The following is a 10,925-nucleotide window of genomic DNA, read 5'->3' on the forward strand; positions in this document are numbered from 1 at the left end:
TTCTTGGCAGTGTTTATTTTCAACTGTTCTCTTCCATTTATATTGATTTAGCCAAATAGGAAAATATTTCTTCACTGTGTTTCCTTCTAGGCCATGGAAAAGTGCAAGGTTGCAGGATTGGCCAAGTGCGTTGGGGTATTCAACTTCAACTCAGGCAGCTGGAGTTGATTCTGAACAAGCCTGGGCTCAATACAAGCCTTTTTGTAACCAGGTGAACATCTTCCATATCCCCTTGTGTTTTTCACTCCCTTCTGCACATACCACTACCAGGTGTCCAGTTGATCTCCACTCTTGTTCAAATTACTTTACAGAAAAAAAAAAAGATTATACAGGCAGAGCCTTTATGTAGAAGAGCATGGATGGCTGTCCAAGGTTTCTATGTTTGTAAAAGCTTAGGGAAAAAATGAGGATATTCTTGCTGAAATACATGTAAAAATATAATGTTTATGAGTGGAATTGACATTTAAGGATTTGGTAGTTGTTTATAGTTGTTTATATTGTTGTTAATATATAGATAAAATATATATTATACTCCTGAGGAACAGTGGTTTTTCTACTTACTACTTTTGAATTCTTTATTTACTGAAAGATTAAACCATGACTATAAAGTAAATTGAAAATATGCCATTGAAAAAATTAAAAGAAAAAATAACTAAGGAAGGAGGAGGGAAGGTGAGTTTAAGGGTGGGTAGAAAGTATTTTTTGTTCTTAAAACCATATATATGAAATCCATGAAATGGGTTTCCTTCATATAAATAAAAAAAAGGAAAAAGAATCTTGGGGTGGGGGGTAAAGATGATCAAGGATATATCAATCAGGAATCAAATCTCGGAAGAAGTTGAATTTTTCCAAGATCAACATAGGATGCAATGGAAGGTCACCTGGTTTGTAGATTGGCGAACAGGTTGTGGAAGGAACTGTGTATAGGAATAAAGCATGAAAGCATGGAATGGGTGATAAATAAAGACATAGTGAATGTAAGAAAGATAAATGGTATGGGTTTGCACTGTGTTCTAAAACTTGAATCTTTCCTCTTGGTATCTGCTTTCGGATGTTTTGAGCAGAGACCTAAATAAAGGAGAAAATGGAGATTATTATAATAGCTTAGGGAAGAGGGAGGAAGCTACCAATTTATGGTGATACTAGTGGTGGACAGAATCAGCCCTCAGAAAAGGATAGCAGGATTAGAGCTTATATTTTTCTGAAGCCCCTTTAAGTCAGATTCTCCTCCCTGCTTACTGCCATCAAGTCATTTAAGCACATCCGTTCTGTGCCAGGTCACTTGTTCTAACCGAGTTTCTAACAACTTGGAATCACCAAGTAAGGACCTTTAATGGGAAAATATATTATAAAGTCCATGAATTTAATATATAATTATGCAGCATTAGTTTTCAAATATAAATATCACAAAGTTAATATTTATATTAGTTTTACTCCTTTTTACTGCAAATTTTAATCTAGAATATGTGATGAAGTGATACAGATATCTCATATACTTCCTCCTGTATCTAGACTTGTTGACATTTTGTCATGTGTCCAAATTAAGTAGACACATACGCATGTATCTGCATACCAACAATTACTCTCCCTGTTATTTAACATCCAGTCCATATTAGAAATTTTTATTGTTACCTCCAAATGTCTTCTCTTTTACCTTTGACAAACTAGTAGTTTTTTCTTTTGTTTCTGTTTTTGTTTTTCATTTGGATAGGCAGGTGGACAGTGAGAGAGAGAGACAGAGAGAAAGGTCTTCCTTTGCTGTTGGTTCACCCTCCAATGGCCGCTGCAGCCAGCGCACTGCACTGATCTGAAGCCAGGAGCCAGGTGCTTCTCCTGGTCTCCCATGCGGGTGCAGGGCCCAAGGACTTGGGCCATCCTCCACTGCACTCCCGGGCCACAGCAGAGAGCTGGACTGGAAGAGGAGCAACCAGGGACAGAATCTGGTGCCCCAACTGGGACTAGAACCCAGGGTGCCAGTGCCGCAGGCAGAAGATTAGCCAAATGAGCCGCAGCACCGGCCTAAACATATATTTTCATCAAGTTTGCTAGGCAATTTTTTTTTCTGTGATAGTCTCATTGATTTTGTCAAATATTCTGGGATTCACAGATTATCTCCTTGCAATAATAGATCTTTTGCTTCTCTATTCCACATTTCTGTAAATTAGAAATTAGATATGAATGCTGTATTGTATTTAGGTTTAATATTTTGGCAAGTAATGTTCTTAGAATCCTGTATTCCTCTAACAGCACAAAATGACAACCTGTCCCATGATTAATAGTGTAACTTTTGGCCCTTAACTCAAGCTAGTAAAAGTCAGATCTCCTTTCTTCCGAAATATGTTTTTCTCCTTTGTAATTACTAGTAATCAGCTAGGTGAAAATATTCAACTAAAGATATAATATCCCATAGCAAATTTTTACATAACAGATGGGTTCTAATGAATAATGTTTGCCTTAGTTATTTCATTGGGGTTTGTAAATAATTTATTGTATTTTAGCTCTCTTTGCTGTTTTTACTTGATATTTGCACTTAGCACAACCTAGAATTTTTCCTGTAACACCAGGTTAACTATAATACCTTCCCTTTAGTTAAAGAATTCACTGTAATGGTCACCATTAGTGGGGCAAATATTTTTATGTCATCATTCTTTTTTCTTGTCTATGTATTCATTACAATGAACTCATTTTTAAAATCTATGTATTATAATTGGTTTTATTCATCATTCCTTATTCCTTATTAGGTTGAAATCTACCCAAATGTTATTAGTAAGATTCCTATGAAACTACTTTTTCATTCCTCCCAGATATTCTCTAATTACTTATTAAATTTTTTTTTTTATTTTTGGCACTGTCAGTGTTCAGGGGTCAAAGAGTACCTTCCTTGTCCCAGATCTGGAGTTTGTCATCTCTCTTTACAATGGAAAACATTGTTTGGGGACCACAATCTGATGTATAGAGTTGCTTTTTCTGAAGAATGTCATTTTTTTCAACTTTCTGAAAGACATTATATTAAATTTCTTTTCAGAATATTATTAATGATGACATTTTAAGTTATATTTCATGTTATTTTTTTCAATCCAGCTACTTTTACTTAGAATATTTCCATTCATATTAAAATTAGCATTTCAACTAATCCTATATTTTCCTACTTTGTCCATGTACAGGTGGAACATCATCCCTATCTCAACCAGAGCAAACTGCTGGATTTCTGCAAGTCAGAAGGCATTGTCTGGTTGCCTAAGTGCTCTGGGATCGCATTGAGATAAATGATGGTAAAAGGACTGAAGAGTTAAAATTGTATATGTGTGGGTGTCAAGAGTTAAGCTTAAGCTTACAGGTTTAAAAACCTTCCTGGTGCAGCTGTGAAAATAAGACAGAGTAAAGTAGCACCTTGACAGTAGGGACTCCATTTTGGAGCACTTGAGACTGCATTCTGGGAAAGCAACCCCCCCACCGTGAGACTCTGGTCTGAAACTATGATCTCAAATAGTCGGACAATAGCAGTACACTACATCACCCTTGGCAATGCACAAAAACCCCCTAGCATGATTGCTCAAGCTTAAAAGTAAAAAGGTTACACCTGGGTTACCTGGGCTAATAATAAAGATGTGATTTGTCTATGTCTTAAGATCATAATTGCTGATTGTAAGACTTTAGCAACCGCTTAACAACCGTGTATTCTCTTCCCCTTCCCGGTTTTGCGGTTTTTGCCTTTATAAACCCTAACCTTTGGTTATTCGGGGCTGCTCTGCTCATGATGATCAGACAGCCCCAGCATGCTGGATAATCAATAAAACTTCCCCGTGCTGTTTGCATAAGAGACGTGTCTCTTGGTGATGTTTTTCGGGCGGTCGACTCTCACATTTGGAGGCCCCAGCGAGATCTGGGCTGCCCGTGGACGCCTCCAACAGAAGTCTCTTGGGGTAAGTATAAAGGCGCCTAAGGTAGGGACTCAGTATATGCGCGCTTCAGGTTTCAGTTTTTCGGGTTACAGGCCTGTTTCGGTTTTGGTTTTTGGGTTGGCACGGTATGCACTGTGGCTGGCAGACGTGCCTGGAAGCCCCAGGCTACCACCTTGGAGGACCGGGAGACTGAGGACGCTCAGCGAAACTCCCATCAGAAATTCCCCTAGGCGGGAGTTTGGTGCCAACAGCGGTTACATTTTAGGTTTCAGTTTTTTTTGGGGGAATTGCTTTTCTGTCTGTAACATGGGTCAAACTGTGTCCACGCTGCTATCTCTTACTTTGGCTCACTGGCCTGATGTGTGGGCTAGGGGATCTAATCTCTCTCTTCTGATTAAGAAGGTAAAGCAGCAGTCTTTCTGTGCCTCTGAATGGCCTACTCTTGGAGTGGATTGCCCCCCCCCCCCCCCCGGAGGGCTTATTCCATTTACCACTCATTTGCTGAGTGAAAGAGGCCATTCTCCTGCCTGGCCGTCATGGGCACCTGGACCGGGATTTTGAGAAGACATCGGAGGTCAGTATTCCTTCCCTCAAGCGGGACCGGATCTGTGGAGGTGACCGTTGAGTGTCCGGCACCCCACAGCTCTCCGCGAATGCAGCTTAGCTACGGCCGAAACTCCAGAGGGATTGTAAGGAACGGGAGGGAAATTAGGAAGGGCAGTTGGCTGAGAGCCTGGAGACCCCCTGAGCTCGCTTTGGCTTCCCGGCGGCCGGACTGCGACCCGAGCACCAGGTCTCTCTCTCGGAGGGACGCCTGGTCACGCTGCCTACTGCTACGCGAGCAGGGCTTAGCTTCGGTCGAGGCTAATATTGGCCCTTCAGGTAAACTCAGACAACTAGGTTGTGGGTAACCTTGAGCAATAGGAGATTTCAAACCCCACCCAGCCCCCAGACTGGAGGAGGTCATTGCTTTCTGCCTTCCTCCTCCTGGGGGGGGGGCTCCTTCCCCCACTCTTTTGCTCTCCTCATCTCCATTCCTATACCACTGGGCAGGAGAAAGGGAGAGGGAAATTCCACAGGTCTCTCCACCTAGGAAAAAGCTGTTACCTGTTAGCTGTTAACCCTTTCCAACCTGGTAGAAAGTTTTCCGTCTTTGCAGCTTATGGTAGCTCTGGTGCGTCTTAAAGTTTTTTGTGAACTATTACTGTTGCTAAGCTTTGATTGCCTGAGGACTAAATCTGAAAAAGAGCTAAAGTTAACTATCTGTTGTAATTGACTGAGTGTCTGCAGTAGTCCTAATTAATCTGGCTTTGGTTAAATTATAGGAGGTTCCCAACACTCTTGGTAAAACAGCGCACCTACCCAACCCCACGGTTAGTCCTGCCAGGCCCTGGTGTGTGCAGTCTTCCCTGTAAATGGGGGACCACAGCCTTTCTCTGCACTCTATTCTAGTCTGTGTGGCCTGCCGCACCCAGGCAGGCATAGCCAAATATCTCTAGGCAGAGCCCCCACCCAAGGGCTGCTTTTTTCTCTCCTCTCCTGGAGGAATTTCCAATTCAATACCACTGCTGACCTTACCTAAGGGAGCCAGAACCTTAAGCCATTAACCCTTTCCAACCTGATGGGTTTTTCTCTTTGCAGCTAATAAAAACCTAAACAATGGGTTCATATGCTGATAATCAGCTCTTTTCTGTGCTGTTGTCCCTGACTCATCTGAGAGCGTTCACCTGTCTTAAAGGTTTTGCGTTTTTCTATTGCCATTATAAGTCTTGATTGAAAAAAACTACAGCGCAAAGTTTGTTTACATTGTTTATCTGTTTTTAACCTCTGAGTGATTACCCAACTGATCAAAAATGTACTAATTTTGGCTAAATGGTTTGACTCTCTGACAGCTTAAATTCTAAACCGAGTCTTCCAACTTTGGGCTTCCAGTCGGATCCCTGGAACTCTCAAAGGATGAGACTCTAAATTTGTTAAAGTAACAGCTGCTTGAGTCAATTCAGATTATATAAAATATATTAAAATATTATAAATGGTGTCAAACCTATGCTGTATTTATGTTTTTGCTTTCGAGCTAAAGTGGTCTTATAAAAATAAGAGTAAAATTCTATGTATACAAGCCTTTATGTTGTTAATTAAAGTAAGCCAATGCAGATTGGTTCAGAAAATTGAGGTAATGCAAATGCCCTTAGGTTTGCTCAGTGGCTTGCTTGCTCAGTTTTACATGTCTTTAATATGCTTTAAACTTATTTCTCTTAATGATAAAGATGTTTTCAAAGTTATAAACATGCACTAATGTTTGCTGTCCAGGAGGTGTTATCCTCCTGTTACTTAAAAACATAAAAATGTAATTTTAACTTTTATTTCAAATAATGGTGTGGTATTCATTAATAACTCAGTGTCTTAAGTCATCTAGGCATCAGTGCTAAGTAAAACTTAAAAAAATGTATTATATATACTTTTAACATCTCAAATTCGATAAAAAAAAAAAACTGTTTGAGTTTGTTAACATGTATTCTCATAGGTTGTCCATACATGACAATTCAAAGCTATGTAAAAGTAACTACAGGTATAAAGTTTCAAAAGGTATAAACAAGTCATAAAAAGTTTTAAAATGTTTACGATTTTAAAATATTGTTTACAGAGTTGAGTGCTAATGCCAAAATTACACTGACCTAAAGTTGAAGTCTGATCTTCTGTTATAACAATGGGTTTAAAAAAAAAAATGTGTACTAATATTAGTAAATATCTAAAAATGGTCTAAATCATAAATCTTAAAATCTGTTTTTGCAAAAACTGTAACGTCTATTTTAACAGTGTCTGCTTAATCGGTTACTCTGCCATTTCTAGAGTTAGGTCCTGTAAGCTCTTTTTAACTCTGTTAAATAATTTTAAATTATGTAAACTCTTATATACAAGGTTTTTTTTTTTTTTTCTGGTTTATTCGACAACAAAAAAACATAAAATTCATGTTAATCCATTGTGTACTCTACTGTCTCTGTTAAGTTATGGTTATGCGGCAGATACTAGAAAACTGGGTTCCAGAAAACCAAAAAAGCTCTAGTGTTCACAGGCTACACGGTAAATACTCGGAAGCCAAAGAATGGCAGAGACCTCTGCCACAATTTCTCCTCTAAGTCGGGCTACGCAGTAAACACTGGTTAAACTGCCAGTTAAATCTAAAAGCCCAAAAAGTCAGGCTAGAGACCCAACTTGCTGCCTCACTTCTCCTCTTTTCTCTTCCAGAAGGGAAGTTACTACTGTTCTGCAGGACTCTCCACTGTGACGTAGGGTTTGATCCCCAGACCTTATGTAAGGGATGACTGACCTTTTCTGTAATAATGCCTGGCCACAGTATAGGGCCCCAAACAACAACAACAACAACAAAAAAAAGGTTAAACTATAAAATAATGTGACAACTAGATCAATTTTTCGGTGTAAAAATTTACACTGATGACCTCAAAGTATGCAAGCAAGTCACCACAGTTGATCTTACCTAAAGGGTCTTAACTCGCAGGAAAATACTAAGTGTCAGAATTTGCCCATGACCATAATTTTTCTAGCTCACCCTGATATTAAAAAATCTCCAAAAATCAGGATTGGGTTGAGCACCCCCTTGACTGACATCATAGAGGCTGCCTCCTTGGTCTACTTTATTAGAGACCAGGAAAACGAGGAGCAAGCAAGCAGCAGAGGATAGGCAACAGACCAATCAATGGCTGCTTTACACGGTGATTGCCATCAAGGAGACCCAGCAAGGCCAGTGCACCCCAAACGGCACCTGTTGCTGATATAAGGAGCCAGGGCATTGGGCAAGCAGCTGTTGTAACAGCAAATGCCTTCTGTCAGCCCTGCCAAGAGCACGGCCACTGGATACGGAACTGCCCTGGGTGTCGAAGGACTCCTGGTTCAGAACTACAGACCCTGTGGCCCTGAGCTAAAAAGCCTTTGGCTCTGCCCAGCCTCTGCCCAGCTTCCAGCTCCAGCCACTGCTATTGAGGGGATGGCCTAGGGTCAGTGAAACACAAGTTGCCTATTTCTATCAGCCTCCTATTCAGCTCTCCTCCTAGTCCAGCCATGTAATGCAAGTCAACAGGGTGCCTCCCTTAAAGGAGATTTGCATCTCTTTCAATTCTCTTCCAGCACCCCATGGATAGGTCTGGGCCTCACACACCCAGCCAGGCCTTAAAAGTCTGTCCAATAACATTAAGCTTAGAAAGCCCTCCCTGCCAGTTCCTAAAAACAGGGCTTTCAATAACAGCTAACTCAGATAGCCCTACACCTATTTGGACAGGTCCTCACTGAGGACTTAAAGGGCCTATCTCTTAAGGGGTGTGCACAATAATCCATAATATATGTAAGTAATTCATTAGTCTGTCTTCTTTCCCAGCCTGAGACTCTAGTCTTGTACATTGGCTTAACTTCCTAGCAAAACTGGCTACTAAATATCTAATATATATATATATATATATACACACACATATAGTCTCTGGGTCAATCAGACTAGACAGACACAAACCCAAATTTGTACTTTTTCTGGAAAAAGCCAAACAGCTCCAGGACCAGGCCAAGCAGGGCTGGGATTTCTGGCCTAACATCTGATCATAAAAATCCTGGCTATTTCCTCTCCTTGGCCCACTAACTTCTGCAATCTTGATGCTTCTCTTTGGGCCGTGTGTTTTTAATGCCCTTGTTCGTTTTGTCTCTAACAGACTAAAAGCTGTTGAACTCCAAATGGTCATCAGGCAAGACTTCCAGCCCATTCCACTGGACGACTTGAGCAGCCCTCTGGACCGAGCAACACAGTCTTTCCAAGGCCACTGTTGCACACCATAAGACAGGTAGCAAGAGGAAATACCCAAATCCCCCTCGACGCCCACATGCCAGCTTCGAAGAAGTTACAGAAAACGGAACTCCATCCATAATCCCAAAGAAGAATTTTGGGTATTACCTCTTGAGGGAAAAATATTAGGCAGAAAGTCAGTTATGAGCTTATGTGTGTGTGACATAAAGGCCTAATGTGTCCAGCATATGCATCTACATCTCAGTCATCTTGACAATGTTTCACGGGCAGCCTGGCCTTTGCATCCTGCCCTGCCCCCTTCTACCTGATAACCTTCCAGGTGGAGATGCCCGCCCCTTCTGCCTGACAAATCTTCCACAATCTCCCAGATGCAGCCCAGTATCTGCATTTCAGTATTACAGAACAGGCGGGGGGTTAAATCTCATTTTCATGGGGGTGGGTTATGCGCGGCCCTAAAGAAAAAATGTTGTTTTTATGCCGACTGAACCGGGGTGGTTAGAAACTCCATGGCCAAACTCAAAAAATGACTGGAAAAATGCAACGGGAAAGGAAAACTCAACAGGGATGGTTTGAGTCATGGTTCGGCCGGTCCCCATGGCTTACTACTCTACTGTCAGCCCTAACAGGACCCTTAATTGTTCTACTCCTAATTGTAACCATAGGACCTTGTGTGTTAAATAGACTCATCACCTTCATGTGGGAACAAGTTAAAAATGTTAAACTCATGGTTGTAAGACAACAATATGTCACATTAAAAGAGACAAAAACGAATAATCTCTAAGATTAGAGATCCTCACAACAAGGAGTGGGGAATGAAGAGTTAAAATTGTATATGTGTGGGTGTCAAGAGTTAAGCTTAAGCTTACAGGTTTAAAAACCTTCCTGGTGCAGCTGTGAAAATAAGACAGAGTAAAGTAGCACCTTGACAGTAGGGACTCCATTTTGGAGCACTTGAGACTGCATTCTGGGAAAGCAACCCCCCCACCGTGAGACTCTGGTCTGAAACTATGATCTCAAATAGTCGGACAATAGCAGTACACTACATCACCCTTGGCAATGCACAAAAACCCCCTAGCATGATTGCTCAAGCTTAAAAGTAAAAAGGTTACACCTGGGTTACCTGGGCTAATAATAAAGATGTGATTTGTCTATGTCTTAAGATCATAATTGCTGATTGTAAGACTTTAGCAACCGCTTAACAACCGTGTATTCTCTTCCCCTTCCCGGTTTTGCGGTTTTTGCCTTTATAAACCCTAACCTTTGGTTATTCGGGGCTGCTCTGCTCATGATGATCAGACAGCCCCAGCATGCTGGATAATCAATAAAGCTTCCCCTTGCTGTTTGCATAAGAGATGTCTCTTGGTGACGTTTTTCGGGCGGTCGACTCTAACACAGTCAGTCACTGCTGTTGTTTTCCTTTTTTTCATATTTCTCCTTGAAATCAAGTGAAAGCTATGGGGTCTTTCTCTAGAAAAATAAACATCACAAAACCAGCTCAAATGGTTACATGAATTTCATGGGAGTTCTGGATATTGTAAAGCCATTTCACAGACTTCAACTTACAAACGCCCACTTTCAATCAGATAGTAGCTACCTTTCAAGTCACCTGTATAAGAATGTTCACAATACCCAGGTGTTCCCCTAGAGCTGTTCAGGGTCAGAGGACGGTGATGAGAAAGACACAGGACGGCGTCCGTCCGACACCGAAAGGGACGAGCCCGAGTTCCTAGTTTTCTCTTTCCCGCTGAGGCTGGAAGCAAAGGACTTTGAGATGGCAGAGGTGTGAGGTGTAGCACTGTGGGTCCCAGAACCGAAGGACAGCCACCAGGCAGATCCACCCGACTCACTGGGCTGTGGCATGATGGAGGAGCGATGGTGATGGAGGAGGAAGGGACATTGCTGGAATTCACGGAGAAGTCAGCCAGCGTTGCTTAACCCAACTAACACGAGCCCTCTATGGATCCAGAACTGCAGGTAACTGGAGTTAATCTGGACCATATCCATAGGTAGTAAAATCTGTATATTAATAAGAAGAGGCTTGTAAAATGCTTGTTCAAAGGTCTCCCCATATCTCACTGTGAGATTTCACAACTTTGTGAGATTGGCAGGCAAGGATTATCACACCTCTATTAGAGCCAAGTGAAACTCAAAACAGGCAGGTGCCTTGTCCAAGCATAGTTCTTTTTCTGAGAAAACTTTTAAAATCTGACCTTTCCATC

At 41.4% G+C, this 10,925-nt stretch overlaps 1 protein-coding gene across 1 annotated transcript in view; it reads left to right on the plus strand.

Annotated features, from left to right (window-relative positions):
• Positions 1–10,055, plus strand: part of LOC138844888 (uncharacterized) — a 34,951-nt gene extending 24,896 nt beyond the window's left edge. The window contains exons 5-7 of the mRNA XM_089311273.1: positions 91–211; positions 3,165–3,923; positions 8,615–10,055. The gene's annotated coding sequence lies outside the window, so the exon portion shown is untranslated. The remainder of the gene's footprint in view (positions 1–90; positions 212–3,164; positions 3,924–8,614) is intronic.
• The last annotated feature ends 870 nt before the right edge of the window (positions 10,056–10,925 follow it).

Source organism: Oryctolagus cuniculus, chromosome 13, assembly GCF_051225735.1.
Source record: "Oryctolagus cuniculus isolate XC-2025 breed Fujian yellow rabbit chromosome 13, ASM5122573v1, whole genome shotgun sequence".
NCBI classification, from domain to species: Eukaryota; Metazoa; Chordata; class Mammalia; order Lagomorpha; family Leporidae; genus Oryctolagus; species Oryctolagus cuniculus.